Below are 20,263 nucleotides of genomic sequence, written 5' to 3' on the forward strand. Positions count from 1 at the left end.
GCTTCCTCTCCCTTGAAAGAGAGGAAAGAACAGTCTTCCTTAGCCTAGACACCATGCCATTACCTTATTTGAAGAAATTGTCATGCAATGGAATTTGCTTTCCTCGTGGGCTTCCTCCTACACCCCTTATTGCTTCCAACCAGCTAACCAGGGGAAAGCTGCAAGAAAGTTTATCAAGAATGTACATTCTTGCTCTAGGATAAAATGAAATGCATGAGAAATTGCAGGACTTTGCTGCTAAGTACAAGTGTGAACCATGGGAGCACTTCATTATGGGAAATGTTAACACAGAATGGCAAAATATAAATCTTGAATTGAGGTCTATCCAATGGGGCTTTTTCTGTAGACTCACACTATTGGAAATGGCTTGTCAAGTAACTATGTGGTTTGCTTTACTCACAGAACTATTTGTTAGATCTGTGGGAAAGAACTACAATACAGAGTTCCTAAAAGTATAAAAGACCCAAGAGTTGACTTTTTTAATTTTAGGTATTGACAGTATCGTAAATATCTGTACTATTTTTTGGTGTGGAAGCTTAGGAGTGAATATGATTTGAACTTAATTCATATTTAGAAGACCCTAAAGTAAATTTCTTGAAGAAATTAATTCCCAAAGTTTCTAGGTGAGACATTTTTGAAGTGTGTCATCAGTATATCCATATTCAAGTGGAGATAAAATAAACTCAACTAAAAAATTGTGGGCTGACTAACATGACAACTGTGGATTAAACATGGGTTATATTTATTTGTTTATTTATTTTTATCTTTTTATCATTCTTAGAAATGTTTATTACAAGTATTCTTAAAGAGTTCTCTACATTCATTACAGAATGGTAAAACTTCCATTCACTGATATAACAGTGTTCTCACTGCATTTTTTAAATTCTTCCTTTTCTAAGGGAATCATACTATAATATGTACCAACTTAACATATGCACCTTAAATTTGCACAACGTTATATATCAGATATACTTCATCTAAAAAAAAGAAAGCATAGGGTCGTTGTAAAAGGGCTGTTGCGTAGATGAATCTTGACTCAAATTTTGGTGGAACTAAAGTAAGCTTGATGGGCAGTGGAAGGAATTATATGTAAAATTCCCTAAATAAAAATTTATTGACTTTAATCAGCCATAAGAAATGATGAAATTCGGCCAATTGTGACAACGTGGATGGACCTTGAGGGTATTATGCTGAGTGAAATATCTCAGAGGGAGAAAGTCAAATTCCACATGATCCTCTCCAACCAGCCTGGGAGGTCCAGTACGTCAAACACCCTGTCAGTCTTACTCACCAAGTGTCCAGACCACTGAACACGCGCCGACCAGAGGAAAGGAAGGACTTGTCCCAAAGTCAACTCTCCAGACTTTCTGTGGCAGGAGGGAACGAACGCAGCACCCTCGAGCCTCACGCTTTCTTTGCCAGACTTTCAAGTGTGGGACACACAACGCTCCCCGGACAGCCCCCACTGCACCCCTAACAGGTAGACTTCCACACAGTCAAGGGCTTTGGAAAGCACTGGCTCTGCACACAAATATTATGCGGCCCTCGACAGGCCACTTCCCCTGAACCGGCCCGAGCTTCAGGTGCACAACAGGCTTCATGAAAACCCCAACGGAACGTATCCTCTAAAAGAGGGAGACCTGCACTCCTCAGAACGCCTGGAGACCAGTGTCGTTATCGACTTCGCGTCTGTCCTTCCAAGAAGCCAAGACCACGGGTGCCACTTCAGCGCCCAACTCCCGGGCACCGCACCCCCAGGCTGGCCCCGTGCCCGGCACACACCTCCCGTTCCACGAACGCCTGAAGCGCAGGAAGAGACCCCCTCGCTCCCCGCGCCGCACAGCTGTCCCGCCACCTGACGGGCACCTCTCGGGGCACAAGCCTATTCCTCAGGTACACGCTCGCCTCCCACCAGCCCCCAGGCCCACGACCCCAGGTACCTCTCCCAGATGGAATCATCTTCGCGGGCGCCCTGGTCGTCAGTGTCCGGCGAGCAGGAAGAGCGGGAGCTGAAGGAGGGCCTCCTCAGGCTAGCGGTCATGGCTGTGGAGGGCCCGGGCTGCTGTGCCCACCGGGGACACGGAGCGGCGTCCACGGACGCCGGGGGAACGGACGAGCCCGGCCCGGGAGAGAGCAGCAGAGCGCGGCCGGACTCCGCCGGGCTCGGCTCTGGGCAGGCAGGCGCGGCTCGCTAACGCCTCCCACGCCTCCCAGGACGGCGGCCCAGCAGCCACGCGCTCCTCTCCTCGCGCGCGCGCGCGCGCCCGCCGCCCAGACGCTCCCCGGCCGCTGCCCCGACCCCCTTCCGGCGGTGGACTGCGGACAGGGACAGGGACACCCTCCTGGGAGAACTCCTGGGGCCCCGCCCACACGCTGCTTTGGACCTTCGCGGAGCGGGAAGGTGCGCTGACGGGGACTCAGGGTCCCCGCTAAGCTCGCTCTCGGGGAACTGCAGCCTCCTCCCTCGGCTTTTACTTGAACGTCACACCGAAACCATGCAATGTCTACAAGAAAACATAGGCAGTATGCTCTTTGACATCACTCTTAGCAGCCTATTTTCAAGTACCGCGTGTGACTGGGCAATGGAAACAAAATACAAAATGAACAAATGGGGCTACATCAAAGTCAAAAAAATCTTCTGCACGGCAAAGGAAACCCTCCACAAGACCACAACACAACCTAACAACCGGGAGAAGATACTTGCAAACCATATATCGGATAAGGGGTTAATATCCAAAATACAGAAAGAACTCATGCATCTCAACAACAACATAAAATCGACAACCCAATTAAAAAGACGGGCCAAAAGATCTGAGCAGTGATTTCTCCACAGAAGAGATAGGGATGGCCAACAGGCCTATGGAAAGGGGCTCAACATCATTAGCCATCAGAGAAATGCAAGTCAAAACTACAAGGAGAGGTCACCTTCCTCTGGTCAGAATGGCTCTAATTAACAAGGCAAGAGACAAGTGTTGGAGAGGATGTGGAGAGAAGGGAACTCTCCTACACTGCTGGTGGGAGGGCAGACTGGTGCAGCCACTATGGAAAGCAGTATGGAGTATCCTCAGAAAACTAAGAATACATCTACCATATGTATGATCCAGCCAGCCCACTGCTGGCTATTCATCCAAAGAACTTGAAAACACCAATGCAGAAAGACACATGCACCCCTAGGTTCACTGCAGCATTGTTCACAACAGCCAACAATTGGAAGCTACCTAGGTGCCCAACAAGGGAAGAATGGATAAAGAAGATGTGGTATGTATACACAATGGAATACTACTCAGCCCTAAGAAATGATGAGATCCGGCCATTTGTGACAACGTGGATGGACCTTGAGGGTATTATGTGAAGTGAAATAAATCAGAGGGAGAAAGTCAAACACCGTGTGATCTCACTCATAAGTAGAAGTTAAAAACAATGACAAACACACACAGAGCAACGGAGATTGGATTGGTGGTTACCCGAGGGGAAGGGGGGAGGGCAGAGAGCAAAAGGGGCGAGGAGGCTCACATGTGAGGTGACGGAGTATAATTAGTTCTCGGGTGGTGAACACGATGTAGTCTACACAGAATTCGAAAGATATTACAACGGACATCTGAAAGCTATATGATGTTAGAATCCACTGTTACTGCAATAAAATAAGGTAAAATAAAATAAAATAAAATAAAATAAAATAAAGAAGTGTAGGAGCCTCAAGAGTCTAACAGGCTTTTGAAAAGTTATTCTAGGGACTTTTATGGCTTAGCTCAGGGCGGCAGACACCAGCCTGAGACACAGCTGTGACACAGCCACTAACTTCAACTAAACTATATTCCGACTGGAAGGAAATCAAAACTACTGTCATCATAATTTATTGAAGGCTTCACTTCGTGCCAGATCCTGTGCTAACCACGTTGCACCAACTGTCTCATTTAATCCTCACATCCGAAAGGTAGGTTACCGTTATTCTCCCCATCTTAAAGGTGAGCAGGCGGAAGCAGAAAGATGGCAATCTGCCTGGAATTCACAGAAGGATTCTCGATGTAATGACATGACTTTTGGACGAGATTTAAAGGTTTAACACATTACAGTGAAGATGCAGATCACACTATCACAGAACGTGAAAAACACTGAGTCCTGCCAAATGGATTAAAACACTAATTATGGATCCTCACAATCTCTTGGCCTGTTTTTTCAGATGAGGGAAAACCCAGTGTGAAAAACCCTTGAGGAGACGTCTGCAGAGGAGGACTATGTCTGGTCTTTAAAGCCGGGAACTATCCCAGTAGATTCTGAGTCAGTGGGTCCAGAGTAGGCCTTGAGCGTCTCTGTTCTTTTCAAAAGCCCCACAGGCTACGCTTCCGTGCCCTTGGAGTCGGGAAGTACCGTCATGCCCTACATCAGGACGTTTCAGTCAACAACGGGGGTCCCATCAGATTAGTCCCATATGGCCTAGGTGTGTAGGAGGCTCTGCCATCTAGGTTTAGGAACTCCGTGGTGTTTGCACAGTCTCGAGATTGCCTGACCATGACACACTGCTCAGAACTTATCCCCACTGTGAAGCAAAGCATGACTGTACTGCCTTAGATCCTCCACGGTTCCAGACCCTGCACTGTTTACGTGACTGCACACGCAGAGGGCACGGTGTCTGAGGCAGAGAGCACCTGGAATCACACAAGCTCTCGACAGAAAGTCAAGGAAAGGCATGCTCTGCTTACACAACTCTCTACTTTTCTCTGTGTCTGAACCGTTCCATAGCTAATCTGCTTTTTTTAACCGAGCAGCTTTGCAAAAAAAAAAAAAAAAAAAAAAAAGTTTACCAACAAATACTAAACAAACCAATGTAAACGATACATATGAAATAAGCCTAACCCTACTCTCCTACTGAAAAGCCTTTTATTTCCCTGGGATAATTTTGACAGCCTTAGATTCTTTTCCCAAGAGCAGCCAAGTTGAGGGAGATTTTTTCTAATTACACAGTGCTACAGATGCGGTCAGTAGCAATTGTAATCTGGAAAGGAAACAAAGTTGGCTGTAATCCATTCCAGTTCACACGTTTCACCAGGGACAGCCTCCAAGCCTTTACTACTTATGTATGCGTTTATCCATTTCTTTAATCAACCACTACTAACGCCTACTAAAGACCAGACACAGCTCTAAGTACTTTACGGATATGAAATATCCTTTAACCTATTTTCAGATTTTAACAAGACTTCCCTCTGATTTCTTTAGATTCCTTGCTTTGTGTGCAGCAATAGCTGTGGCCTTGCATCCATGCAAGCTCCCCCACAAGGAAACCATGGAGACCTAGTAGGGAGTCAGAACTTCTACACCAACCTGAAGAGATGAGGAGATCTTCCCTCATCATGTGCCATCAGAGGCTGAGTAGAAAAATTTGATTTCTACCTCCCTTGCCATAACAAGACAGTGTCCCCCACTCTTTCTCAGCCAGAACTGAGACAGACAAAGCTAGATAAAACAGAAGGTTTAAATAAAATCCAGAACCTCAAAAACCAAAAAAATCCAGGGCCTCATATCACTATACACAACTTGCTCCAGTTTCCATCAAAAATCACTCGTCATAGCAAGAAACAGTAAGATCTCAGACTGAATGAAAAAAGAAAACCAACAGAAGGTAACATGAGGATCACAGAGATATCAGAATTATCTAATAACTATTTTAGAGTAACTATGATAAAAAATGCTCCAATGAGCAATTTTGAAGACACTTGAGACGAATGAAAAAATAGAAAGCCTCGGCGAAGAAATGGAAGATTTCAGCAATGAACATCAGTGTCAGTATCCTGGTGGTGACATTGTACTAGAGTTCTGTGCCATGTTACCATTGGAGGAAACTGGGTAAAGGGTACACAGGATATCCCTGTATTATTTCTAACTGCATGCAAATCTGCAATTACCTTAAAATAAAAAGTTTGTTAAAAATTACGTAGCTCACATTTAGGAAAACAGACTGAAACACAGCATTTTAATGTCAATTAACACCCAGAAATTTAGGCTTGTTGAAGATCAAGGTGTGGTTATTCTGTCCCATCTCATTGTTGATAATCAGTCAATTAGTTATTCAATAGGTAACTGTATTTGTATTCACCAATATGTATATTCAACAAAAACATATTGAGTGCCTATTGGGTGCAATACACCATGTTAGGAGGAAGTAATAGCAGCTACAAATACCAGTTACTGAGAGACTACAATACAGGAATATACGTATGTACTCATTTTTTTTCCATAAAAATACTTATGGGTGTAGACGTTATCATCATGACCTTTTTTTTCTGGGAGTTGAGTTTACTGTGACTATAAATATTTAAAAGTTAAGCCCATGACCCTCAAAAATACAAAATAAACTTCTATCAAATATTTTATTCAACTAAGTAATGTGGAAATCAATGAGATGATCAAAGTGGTTCCAAGAATCACAAACCCTTTTTGGGAAACAGGGGTTTATATAGTTTATCAGTAAAAGCACATTTGACAACACAACATCAACCAAAGAATGTTAGATCAAGGTTGTTAGGTTATACAGAAAATGGTTAAGATCCTAAAGGTCAATAAAACTGTAATCTCTGCTTTATCTTTCTCCTGGACAGAAATCTACAGATTAACATATAACTGCACAATGTTTGGGTTCTAATCAAATAGTAAATCATAAAGTCAAACAGATACATTGTTCTAGATAAATGAATAAGCCTTAGGTTGGCTGGTTAGACGATGCTATGGTATGCCAATGAAAGGACATTCAGTCATCTTCTTACATTATTTCCAAGTTTTTAATAATTTTTATGAATGAAATTGATTAATGTTAGACCCCCTAATAAGTGGAAGAGCCCAAATTTCAATACTATTCTAACTCCAAATCTTATTCTCTTTCAAATAAACCACGTTTCTGTCGAACATCTCCAGCCTAATGATATAAAGCAGGAAAGTAAAGAAAAATTCCAATAAAGTATAAAAAGTGATTATAGAAATATAAGTAGGATGTACTGGGGACATAAGGAGTCAATAAGCCTTACAAAGACAAGGACTGCTACTCAGGTGAGATGATTCAAGCTCAGTCTAGAGACAGGTGTTGATAGTCAGATGTAGAAGGAAAGAATGATGCCCCAGGAAGAAGAGAAAGCATGTGTTACATGCACTTGTACGAGGATAATGGAGCATTTTGAGAATTGAAGATAGATTTCTTTTAAGGTTTTAATAGTGTTTAAAGATTTCAAAGGGCTACCCACCCAAAAAGGCTCTACGTCCAGATAGGTTCACATGGGAATTTCATCAAATCTTCAGGAAACAGATAATTTTCACGCAATTTGAACTAAACCACAAAATTAAAAAGAAGGAAAGCTTCAGGAATTTTGTTGTTTGTTTTTATTGATTATAATTCAATATAAAATTTATACCAATATTTGGACTGTCTTGAACTCATTTCTGCCTCACTATAAGCTGAATGTTCTTTGAAGTTTTTCCATTTGAAACACTTAAAAAGCCCTAATTGAGTGTAGTGTGCCATTTCTTTAATGTGCTTGATTATATTTTCTAATATTTTATTTAAGGATTTAGGCTTTCATTAATGAGATTGGTTTATAATTCTTTTTAGTGATGAATTAAATTTATGAAATTAAATCTTCAGAAATTCCTCTTGAGAAAAAATATCAAAATACAGAAATATCTATAAATCCTATAATTCTAAGAGTATGACAACTTTTTAAGAGGAAAGATTGTGATGAACATTAAAGTCAGCAAAAGGTATGTAATGGAAAGAGCACTGGCTTTGGAGTCAGACAGTACTGAGTAAGGCCAGGACGAGGGAAAGGTAGGTGAGGTGCCTGGGGTACAAAATTTATGGAGCACTCACTCTCAGGGTCATTCAAGGGCAGGGTTGGCACATGAAAGTGAGTGCTTCCTTAAATTTTGCACCTCTGGTTTTTCATTCCCCTCACCCTAGTCTGGCCCCATGCTCTTAAGTCTGGATCCTAGCCCAGCCCTCACTACCTTCAAGATCCCAGGTGAGTTATTCAAGCTCTTTAAGCCTCAATTATTTTCTTCTGCTAAATGTGTTGATACTGTCCACCTACCTCAAACGATTCTGTAAGAATTAAAGAAAGATATATTATGTGACATATCAAGCAAATTGCCTACAATACCACAGATCCACAATAAAATGTGTACTTTTATCCTCACTACACAACTCCTCTCAAAAAAGGTGCTACAGGAAAAGTAGTTAGAAGCAAGATAATCATGCACGTTTTCTATGTTGCTAGGAGTTTGGATTCCATCGAGAATGATGGTTCTCAAAGTGTAGTACCTATACCAACAGCATCAGCCTATCATGAGAACTTATTAAAATTGTAAATTCTGAGTTTCTGAATCAGGAACCCTGATAGCAGGGTGAAGCAACCTGTTTTAACAAGCCATCCAGGTGATTCTAACATGCACCAATGTTTGAGAATCAGTGGTCTAGAAGAAGATGAGTATAACTGTGATATTTTAAGCAAGGAAATTATGTGGATGGATTTAATAATAGAAATATGAATGGGTGTGATTGAATGGGTGAGAGGTGAGAGGGATTCAAGACAGAAGACAGGAAGACTTGTTAGGGAGTTATTTTGTTAAAATAGATGTTATTCAAATCTGAACAAAAATAATAGAAGTGGGAACGAATAGGAGATAGGTGTGCAATAAATTGGATGGCAGCAATGTAATTTTGAAGCTTCAGTGACAGGTTATATCTTGGTCATCTCTATATCTGCAAACCTCTGGAAATTAGGTCACTGAAAGTTATCAACAAGTGCCTGCTTTTGAGGGAGCGAATCGAGGATATGTCCTACCCTACCCATATTTAAGTGATATAAAAGGTGTAATTTTTGTTTCTAAGAAAAAACTAATTCCCTTGCATACAGAAGATGAACAAAAGAGGTGAGGCTAGAGCTCCTTGACCTTTGTTATACCGAGAATGCAATAGACACCATTATCTTGGAATTTCTCTCCCTATAGCATTCCTTTATTTGTCTAATCACATCGATTTGGCCAAATGTGAATATTTTGAGGACTCTTAAGAATCATTGAACCCAAGTTAGTGTCACCATGCTTTTCTTGCCAGATATGAAGCAATGTATGGAGTGTCCAGACAATCAATACCCAAATAGTGATCGAGATCATTGCCTCTCAAAAGTTGTGATCTTCTTGGCCTATGGAGATCCTATGGGGATGGTACTTGCCTGTGAAGCTCTTTGCCTGTCTGTCCTCACAGCTGTGGTTCTTGGCATTTTTGTGAAGTATAGCGACACACCCATAGCCCAAGGTATTAACTGGGCTCTCAGCTACTCCTGCTCACCTCCCTCATCCTCTGCTTCCTCTGACCTTACTCTTCATTGGACATTCCAACCCTCCACCTGGATCCTCCAACAAATGTTGTCTGGAATCATGTTTATTGTGGTGGTTCCCACCATTTTGGCTAAAACCATCACTGTAGTTCTGGCTTTCAAGTTCACAACCCCAGGGATAAAGATGAGGCAGTGGTTGCTGTCAGGGGCACCTAATTCCATCATCCCCATCTGCTCATTGATTCAGTTGACTTTCTCTACTGTCTGGTTGGGAAACTCTCCCCCTTTTGTTGATGTACATGCACATTCTGAGCCTACCTTCCCCATAATTCTGTGCGATGAGGGCTCTGTCGTTTTGTTCTACCTTTCCTTAGGATACTTGGACTCCTTGGCCTTCATGAGCTTCACCTTGGCTTTCCTGGCCAGGAGCCTGCCTGGCAATTTCAGGGAAGCCAAGTGCCTCACATCCAGCATGCTGGTGTTCTGTAGGGTCTGGATCACCTTCCTCCCTGTGCATAACAGCACCAAGGGGGAGGTCATGGTGGCTGTGGAGATCTTTTCCATCTTGGCTTCTAGTGCTGGGCTACTAGGATATGTCTTTGCCCCAAGAGCTATAAGGTTCCGCTAAAGCCAGATAGGAGTATCCTGCCAGGATTAAGGGGTAAAACAACTCTCATGGAAAATGAATATTCTATGGAATTACTGGATTATACAGTAATCTCATTTTCTAATTTTTGAGGAAACGTGAAACTGTTTTCTATAATGGTTGTGCCATTTTACATTCCCACCAACAGTGCTCAAGGGTTCCACGTTTTTCACCACCTCACCAACACTTGCATTCTGTTTCTTTAATGATAGCCATCCTAATGGACATGAAATGGTGTCTCACTGTAGTGTTTGTTTGTTTGTTTTTATTAAAGGGTGAGATTTATTGTTTCCTGTTTTATTAGATATAGTTGACATATAATATTATATTAACCCAAGGTGTCCAACACAATAATTTATGTATCTATCGTGAAATGATGACCACAGTAAGTTTAGTTAACATCCATCACCTCACAACATTATACATTTTTTCTCATCGGAAGAACTTTTATGATCTATTCTCTTAGCAACTTTCAAATATACAATACTGTTTTGTGAACTATAGTCACCATGCTGTAAACTATATCCATAGAACTTATCCATCTTATAGCCCTTACTGTCCTTGAATAAGTATCCATAATGTTGGCTTCAATTGTTTTGTTCCCAAATAATCTTATAGGATTCCTGACAAGGGCATTGTTGTGTGTGTAGAGAGGGAGAGGCAGCAGAAGAATAACCCCTTGTCTCTAACTGGGATTGTGAGCTAGCTGTTTATGAATCACCCTTGGGACTTCAGAAACAACCCAGGTATAGTTTGTGTAAAAATTAATTCTACTTGTCATTGGAGTATTACAAAGTAAATCCAACCTCAGGGCTAGGTGGGTAAGGTGACACCCAGCTCATGAGGGGTGGCTCACTCGATTACAGATGGCTAAAAAGCTGTTTCTCAGGGGAAAATACTTAGTTGTCGAAGACAGTATAAATTTCCTCTCAAACCTTAAGAGTTATTATTCTGAAGATGGTCCCAGGGATTCATGACATTTTTAACTAGTAGGGAAAGCAGGATATAAAAATTTGTCCCTCACTCTGGCATCCCTCAGACCATTAGACCCCAGGAAAGTTCACTGGGATTCCAGGCCTCTGCATATACACACGATTAATATCTGGCTGAGACAAATGATTCTTACCAAGCTATCCACTGTAGTATTCTTTTTATAATATCTTCAGCTCTTTGAATTAATTACCTTGAATGTCATGTGGGACAGTAAAATAATCCAGGTCCTTTTCATTTATTAACCCATGCAACAAATAGTTATTGAGCAGTTAGTTCATGTCAGGCTCTTTTCTTGACTCTGGTGAAACAATAGTACACAAAGTAAAGTCCTTGCCCTCAGGGAGATTGCATACTTGTAAAATAGACAATAAGTATAATGTAAAGTAATTTTGTGTAGCATCTTGTAAAGTAGTGCTACAAAGTGAAAGAAGGGCACACAGAATGGAGAGTGCTGCTTTGGATAGGGTAGTCAGGAACATGCTTAGAAATGCTTACATCTAAAAAGAGATAAAAAGGAAATGAGAGAGTGTCAAGCACTTTCAAGGCTTGATATTGGACTTCTCAGTTGGCAGAACTGAGAGAAAAAAATGTTTGTTGTTTAAGCCACCCTGTGTGTGGTATTTTTGGAATAGCAACCCAAATGGAGTAAGATAGTACTCTATGGTGCTTTGATGCCTGCGACCAAGTTAGAATACTGGAATTGTGTGCTGACCACTTCGTTTATGTAGTAGTCATCGGGAACCTGAACCCTTGAAAACTGTTAAAGGTTTACTCAGATCACTTTAAGGAGATTATCCCATTCTATTGCCATACTCAGGGCAACTCCAATTGCTGTCTTTGAGTGATAACATCTCTCCCCACCACTCTCCTCAGAGCCTTAGCTACATCCTTATTCCGGAGAGTATAAATCAAAGGATTCATTGTGGGAGTAATGATGCTGTAGAAAACAGAACCAACTTTATCTTGCAATGGAGTGCACTGGGACCTGGGCCTCATATATGAGAACATGCAGGCACCAAACCAGAGGGAAACCACAGTGAGGTGAGAGCTACAAGTGGCAAAGGTATTTCTCTTACACCCAGCTGCAAGCATCTGAATGATGCTGTGGAGGATGAAGGCATAGGATGTAGAAACCAGCAAGATGGGGGGGAGGAGAAGTAGGATGCTGCTGATGAACACTGTGGTCTCAAAAACAGCAACGTCTCCACATACCAGCTTCACAACAGCTGGAAATTCACAGTAGAAGTGGTGGATTTTTCAAGGCCCACAGAAAGGCAATTGCATCAACATCACCGTATAAATTAGGGAATTTATGGATGCCCCCAACCATGACATGACAGCCATCATGAGTCTCACCTTTCTCTTCATGAGAGCAGAGTAATGCAGTGGATGACAGATGGCAACGTAGCGGTCATAGGACATGAGAGCTAGGATAAGACATTCAGCACCACCCACAGACAAATAGAGGAAGTGCTGGGTGGCACAGCCCACAAAGGAGATGGACTTCTTGCCAGATAGGTAGTTGGTAGCCATCTTGGGGATGGTTGTGGAGACAAGCATCAGATCCACGAGGGAGGGATGGCTGAGCAGGAAGTACATGGGTGTATGAAGCCGGGGATCGGCACAGATGAGGAGAATGGTGAGGGCGTTGCCACTCACTGCAATAAGGAAGAGCACCATGGTCAAGGAGAAAAGAGAAAGATGGGTGAGGGAGTCATCAAAGAGCCCTTCAAAGATGAAGTCTCCCAGAGAGGTCTGATTCCTCTGCCACATCTCCCCTTTCTCAGTCCCTGGAGAAACAGGAAGTGGAGATGAAGTGTGGTATCAAAAATACTGTGGTTCAGCATACCTGACGATAAGACATTTCATCCATGAAATAATTTTTGGAGAAATTTTTTTCTATTTTCAATTATTCATCAGCTCAAATTATTGAAGTACCCTTTTAAAAAAAGAATTTCATGGGGCTGCTCCGTGGCCGAGTGGTTAAGTTCGCGCGCTCCACTGCGGCGGCCCAGTGTTCGGATCCTGGGCGCGGACATGGCACCACTCATCAGGCCACGTTGAGGGGGCATCCCACATCCCACAACTAGAAGGACATGCAACTAAGATATACAAGCATGTACCGGGGGTGTGGGGGGGTTGGGAAATAAAGCAGAAAAAAAAAAAAGAAAAGATTGGCAACAGTTGTTAGCCCAGGTGCCAATCTTAGAAAAAAAAGAATTTCAAATCTCTTTTCCCAAATATGATCACTCTGAAATTCCAGAATATCTGGGATCTATTAAGTGCCAAATTTCAAAACAAGAGTATCTCCTCATTAAGCAGGAAATACATATGCACACATGTATATACTTTTATAAATATACACACACACATATACATACTTTTATATAAATACACTAAATTTTATTTATATTAAATGAACATGTTAAAAGTATACATATATGCTTTTTTGGCTTATTCTATCAGTCAGGGTTTAACCAGAGAAGCTGAACCACTAAGATATTTACCATACATAGAAACATACATTTAATATTGTACAGAAACTTGGCCTTATGCAGTTGTGAAAGCTGGTGAAGCAGTCTGTGTAAGGCTGTCACCTTTGTGTCTGATGCTGGTACTTGAAGTCCATGAGACAAGCAGTCAGCAAGGCAAGTTGCGTATAAAGTGTAGATCAAGAGCAAGCTGGAATGTACGAGGTTGAGCTGTAATTCCACAAGGTAGACTGAAACCCATGTCAGATCTTGTGGCCTTTGGAATTGGTGGTATTGCGGAAGCTGGGGCCCTTCTTAATGAGGCTGAACACACACACGTAACCCAGAAGTCACAGAAGCTAAAGGAGGATCCAGGGAAAAGTAGAGCAATCACAGTCCCGGCTGCTGCTTCAAAACAGGAGGCAAGTCAGCTGTTCAGGAACAACATCTGTAAAGCAGAAAACAGCTGCTTCCCATCTGCCTCTAAATCTCCCTGAGAATCTTTCCTGTGGCCCACCATAACCAGAAACACACAGAAATGGGAAATCAGGGAAATGTACTTCATCCTAGCCTCACCCACCCATTAAATACCAACAGGGTCCATCCCCTGTCAATTTGGTACACGGGCACATCTCCTTAAGCCACACTTCATCCCAAAATAAACACAACAAAGTCATCTTTCCACCTAACATGATATAGCTAGCCTGCACATAACCAAAAGCATGCCAAATACTCGTCTAAAAACAAGGAAGAAATACCCATTACTATTGTCCACAGAATGAGTCCTCCTATCCAAGTGCTGACCCATTCTGTGGAAGTCAGTTAACAGTCTTCCTCAGGCACTCCTGTTCCTGCCAATGGACTCACAAACAAAGTGGCCATGGAAGCCAGGATGGAGGCTATATACGGGCTCAGCAACATGGATTTCCACTCACCAAGTCCAATCTAGTTACAGACACTGCTGTGTCCCAATCTGCCAACAGCTGGTGCCAACACTGAGTTTTTGATATGCCATCATTGCCCAGGGGAACAGCCAGCCACTTGGTGGTAGACTGATTACATTGCATAGCTTCCATCATGGAAGGGAGTGTGCGTTGTTCTTACTGGAATAGACACTTACTCTGGATATGGATTTGCCTTCTTTGCCTACAGTGCTGATGCCCAAACTACTACTGCTGGACTTACAGACTGCTTTCCTCACCATAGTTGTATTCCATGAAGCTTTGCTCCTAACTAAGGAATTCATTTCAAAGCAAATAACGTATGGAAATGGGCCCATGCTCATGGAATCCACTGGTCTTTCTGTATTCTCAATCATCCTGAAACTACTGGTTTGATATAACAGTGGAAAGGGTTTTTGATGACTCAGTTACAGCAAAGCTAGTTGGCAACTCCTCACATTGCTGGGGCAGTGTCCTCCAGGATGTGGTAAATACTCTAAATCCTCATCTAATTTATGGTGCTGTTTCTTCCGTCATAAGTCTTCATGGGACCAGGAATCAAGAGGTGGAATTGACAATGATATCTCTCACTATGACATTTATACCTATGACCCACTAAGAAAATTTTTGCTTCCTATGTCTGCACTTTTAGGTTCTGGTAGTTTAGACATTTTAGGTCCAAAAGGAGAAATTATGCCACCAGGTGAGAAAAAAATTATTTCATTTGCTTAGAGTCGTGACTGCCACTTTGGCTCTTCATATCACTGAATCAACAAGTGAAGGAAGTTCTATATACTGGCTGGTGTGACTGATCCTGACTAACAAGGAAAAACTGAGTTGCTACTAGACCGTGGGGGTAAGAGGAGCATGTCTGCAATGCAGGAGACTTTCTAGGGGGCCTGTCTACACAAATGTCTGTGAGAAAACTACAAGAACCCATTTCAGACAGGACTTCTAATGGCCCAGATCTTTCAAGAGTGAAGGTTTGTGTCATCACACCAGACAAGGACCATGACCAACTGCTGACAAACGGAATGCAGAATGGATAGTGAAAGAAGACAGTTATAAACACCAGCCACGACCATGTGAGCAGCTGCAGAAATAAAAACTAATAGTAAGAGGCATTTCTTCCTTACTCGGATAAGAATGTTTTGTACATATATATTAACTCAATATTTTTGTCTTCTTCTCCTCCATCATCCCCTTTTCTAACATAAGCTATATTCATACAGTTAGCTACATATCTCAGTATTTAAGTTACAGGACAGAAAATGTAGAGTATGAATCAGGAGTAGGAGTAGAATGAATTTCACCCAAAGACACAAAAGGGCTCTTGTTCGTGTGGGGAACAGCTTGGTGTGTTTTATATCCTCTTCTTTGTAAAAGGTTAACATGTTTTTGAGTGTACATTGATAATTGGATCATGTTAGGTATAAGAATAACTCAGCATTGTCATCATTTGAAGATTAAGTATAGTTTACAGAAATGTCTATGAGTGCCAAGTTGACACATAACAAATATCCCATATTTATGTACCTAAAAGTAAATAAGAAATATGTCCTGGTAGACATGAGAGCCTTAAAATTATTGATAAGGCTGATAAAAGTAGGATTATAACTTTTAACCAGCTAAATTTCCCATCACTCCTTTATCTAATTCTTCTATGAATACTAATAAGAATGAGAGTTTGACCTCCCTGGTAAAGCCCAACTCAAAAATCTAATCTAAACAGATCCTCAAAATATCCCTCTTTGTGTTTTTCTTCCTAAACATATCTCTAGAGCTTCATGCATTAGACGCTATCTACCTACCATTTAAAGTGAAGAATGCATAACTGAATATATTCTTCAAAGTATAATTTGACCAGTAAGAAAGAAGTCATGCCTACCATCTCTTGCCATATTCATGCAGCCTAGGATCATCATTTTCGCTGTCACCTCACACTCTTATTTCAAATCCAGCTTCTTCTGCAGTAACAGCCCAACTTTCCCATCTTCCCCCTTATGATTCCAACCCCAACAAGACCGCCACACATTTCCCTTTTACTAAAGAATTCATATATTCCCCTATCTCTTTCCTCATTTGTTTACAGCTTACTTTCTAAATCTCTGTAGCATAAGTTTCTCCACTATCTGATTCATGTGTCTCTCTATTCCTTCCCCACTTAACTTTCCTAATAATTTCCCATTCTGATTTGCAGCCCTCAACTGACTGTTTTCTTCTGCCTCATCAGGCAGCTTTCCTCATGGACTGACCAGTACCATCCTCTGACTTAAGTAATTGGGAAATAATCTGACAATGCAAGAGGATGCCGTAGTTTCCATTAAACGTTTCCTGGATACCTCAAGCCCCAACATTACCTTACCTGGGTTTCCTCTGCAGAAATGTGGGCAGAACAATAGTATAGCAGTGAAACGGAGAGGGCAGGATGGGTCCACATTCACTCACACATTGGCTACTGATCATCCAAACAAGTCTTTCCTGGGATGCTCATCAGACTTCCTTCTCTAACCCTGGAAATCTCCATTTACTGTTGGGATGGCATAGGTGATATTGTCCCACACAGTCATCACTGTTTACACTAGTTACTCTAGGGACAGAGCATCATCAGGAGCAACTGTATGTGTAATTCTGTAATGCTCTGGCAATCTGGGCTCAGATTTTGCACTCCAACAGCATACATCAGGACAGGTTAAGTAAGTGAATTTATTTAACCTCTACTAGTTGGGCCTTGAATCATGATATGCTTCCTCTGCCTTGAAACATATATTTCAGGTGCCTCTCTACACCAAAATGACAATTTGAACTTGGGCAATAAGATTCTCCATTAATGATACCTGATCAAGAAGCTACATTTAATATCAGCTTAATCGTCTATGAGTCAAGAGTCAAAAGAAAACCTGTTTTCTATTTTCTGCTATTTGGGATCACTCAAGGCACTCTCTTCTTAGCTTCACACCTCCTTTCCTACTGAATCAAATCAGACTTTGCATCTAGCACTGTTTTGTTTTAGAATAAGCCCCTTCATGGCTGCATGAATGTTTCCTCAGGAATGAGACTTGACCTGAAACAAGCCAAACATGAAGGAAGAGGAGCACCGTCTGTTGAGAAATGAAATAGCCCCTAACCCAGAGGACCTATGATGTCCACTGAGGAAAACTGGAGACACTACATATGTGGCATCAGAGATTCCAACCCAGAGGACACATCCTGAGTCTCTGCTGGAAACCTTTACTCAAGATGCCAATTACACTTGTTGTATGCATTGAGATAAGCATTCCCAAAGGGCTTCCTTGGAGTTAGTTTGTAGGGGTCAGAAGAAAGAGTTATTTCAATGAGCAAGTCTCTGAAGACAACATGGGAGTATCTTCTCTAATGGTCAATTAACAGTGGAGAGAAAAATTTCCTAGAGTCTCTGGCCTGTTTTTTATTGCGGAATCAAGTTCTCTCTAGCCCCTTTCCATCCAACCCTTTTGAGAGGTCAGTCTGAGAAATATCTAGTCTCTATTACCCACAGGATCCTTCTGAGGGTTTCCTCATTTACCATATCACAGAAGAGAAGTCAAATAATGGAGATAGGAAATTACCACTAGCATTTCTCAACCTAGCTGTTAATCATACTCCAATTTTATAGACTGCATTTATATAACATGTGAAAAGATTTCAGGTATAGCAGTAAAAGAAGAAAACGGCATATCCATACATCTCCTTCTTATTTACTCTCATCTCATTCTCATACCCTGCTCTTTCTCTCCATTATAAGGATGCATTGAACTATCCTTTGTTACTCTATCTCACTCGAGATGCTAAAATATCTTACTTCACTCAGCTTATCTTGTTTATTCTCAGTGAAAAACCAATACAGCCTCAATAAAATAATTTAATAATAAAAAATGTGGTTTATAGACACACACACAGTGGGATATTACTCAGGCATTAAAAAAGACAAAATCATGCCATTTGCGACAACTTGGATGGGCTTTGAAGGCATCATGCGAAGGGAAGTAAGGCAGACAGAGAGGGACAAATACTGTATGATTTCACTCATATGTAGAAGATAAACAAACAAACAAGCACATGGATAAGGACAACAGATTGGTGGTTACCAGAGGGGAAGGGCATGGAGGGAGAGCAGAAGGGGTAAACGGACATATATGTATGGTGACAGATAAAAACTAGACTATTGGTGGTAAACACAATGTAGTCTATACAGAAGCTGAAATAGAATAATATACACCTGAAATTTACACAATGTTTTAAAGCAATATAACCTCAATAAAATAATTTAGAAAAATGGTTGATAGGTCAGTTGACTAGGCAGAAAGGCTAAAAGCATTTGTCAGTTTCTGCTGGTATCAGAAGTTGCCCTCGTTCTTCCTTTTCTTTTTCTGCCTCTTCCTTCCCCTTCTCTCTCCTCCTCTTCCCATGCCTGCTTTTCCCTTCCTAGATAATTCAGTCCTAAAGCCAGTATGTGGGGCACAATCAGGTGGCAGCCACATATTGGGTTGCAAGGTCAGAGAAGGGAGTCACAGTTGCTACAAATCAGAGACAAGGTATGATGCATAGGATCTGCACCTGGAGGAGCATCCTGGCGTGGGCATGGGAGAGCAATCAAGGTAAGAAGGGGATCCATACAGAGGGGTTGCCTGGCAAGAGCAGCCAGAGCCTAAATACGGTGTGGAGAGCCCACATAGGATGAGCAGGGCATCCCTGAGAGGAAAGGGATGGAGTGAGGATTGGCCACATAAAAGGGGATTGATCAAATAAGTAAATATATTGAGGATGACAGAAGCCACCTTTCTCACTGTTTGAGAAAGGAGTCACTGATTCTGAAAGGGAGAAGTCCAATGAACCCTGTGGAGTCAGATTGGAATTAAATGTATTGGTGTAAATTCCTACTTTTCTATATTGATAGATTAGATAGATACAGAGAGAGAGAGAGAGATAGGTTAGACAGATTGATAGATAGACAGATAATGTATGTGTGTATGTGTGTGTGTGTGTGTGTGTAGTTATAAAAACACATTTCTTACTTCTGTCTGCCAATGGGGCTTAGAAACAGTGAGACCCTAATAGCAATAAGCACACCTCCTGCCAGGATCTTGACTTATATATGTCATTTTCCGCTAAAAGGAACCAGGACTCCTTGGAGAAATGGCTGATTCTAAGGCTAGGACTGGGAAAGTACAAGACAAGCCCGGAAGATCTTGTGCTAGAAAGCAGGAGAATGCTAAACAGAGATGGAGACATGTCAACAGGTTGCAGAAACCAGCCTGACGAGATTTGACTGACCAAGCATGAACAATTTTATCATAATAAAGAATGATGGTAAGAGGTTATGACACATTGCGTTAACTAGGAAACATGAGTACATACAGATAGATATAAAAATGGATAAATTGCAATTTGATGATATTTTCACAGTTTCAAAGTGCTACTGCTTAAAATTCCCATTAGCTACATAAGAGAAATGGTAGTCTCGCAGTGGAGAGACCTGGCAGACAGCCCCTTAGTCAAGTGATCAGAGAGAGCATCACCAAGAATGGGGTGAATTGACTGAGCATCGCCTGATGGGATGCAGTGAGAAGAACTCAGCGTCACCTCTGTGACAGTCCTGCCAAGAAGGCAAACCTGAAAGAAATCCTGAAATGGTCAGACGAAAACAAACTGAGGAATATTCCACTCCTCCTGTCTGATTGTGTGTAATCTTCAAAAGAGCCGAGGTCATGAAATCCAAAGACTGAGCAAGTGTTCCAGACTGAAGGAATCTCAAGAGAGGTAACACTTAAACACAACACGTGGGCTTGGTTCTCCTGCTATAAAGGACATTATTGGGACTAGTGGGAGGATTCAATGGGGTCTGAGGATTAGATGGCAATAATGTGGCAGCAT

The 20,263-nt window shown here is 41.8% G+C and overlaps 1 non-coding gene and 1 pseudogene across 1 annotated transcript; one reads left to right on the plus strand and one right to left on the minus strand.

Moving 5' to 3' along the window:
• The first annotated feature begins 313 nt into the window (after positions 1-313).
• On the plus strand, positions 314-443 carry LOC123284897 (small nucleolar RNA SNORA18). The gene has a single exon (XR_006526337.1). It is a non-coding gene; the product is annotated as a small nucleolar RNA SNORA18 (small nucleolar RNA).
• An 11,329-nt stretch (positions 444-11,772) lies between these two features.
• On the minus strand, positions 11,773-12,732 carry LOC123276628 (olfactory receptor 2AE1-like; annotated as a pseudogene).
• Between the last annotated feature and the right edge of the window lie 7,531 nt (positions 12,733-20,263).

This window comes from Equus asinus, chromosome 20 (genome assembly GCF_041296235.1).
Source record: "Equus asinus isolate D_3611 breed Donkey chromosome 20, EquAss-T2T_v2, whole genome shotgun sequence".
NCBI classification, from domain to species: domain Eukaryota; kingdom Metazoa; phylum Chordata; class Mammalia; order Perissodactyla; family Equidae; genus Equus; species Equus asinus.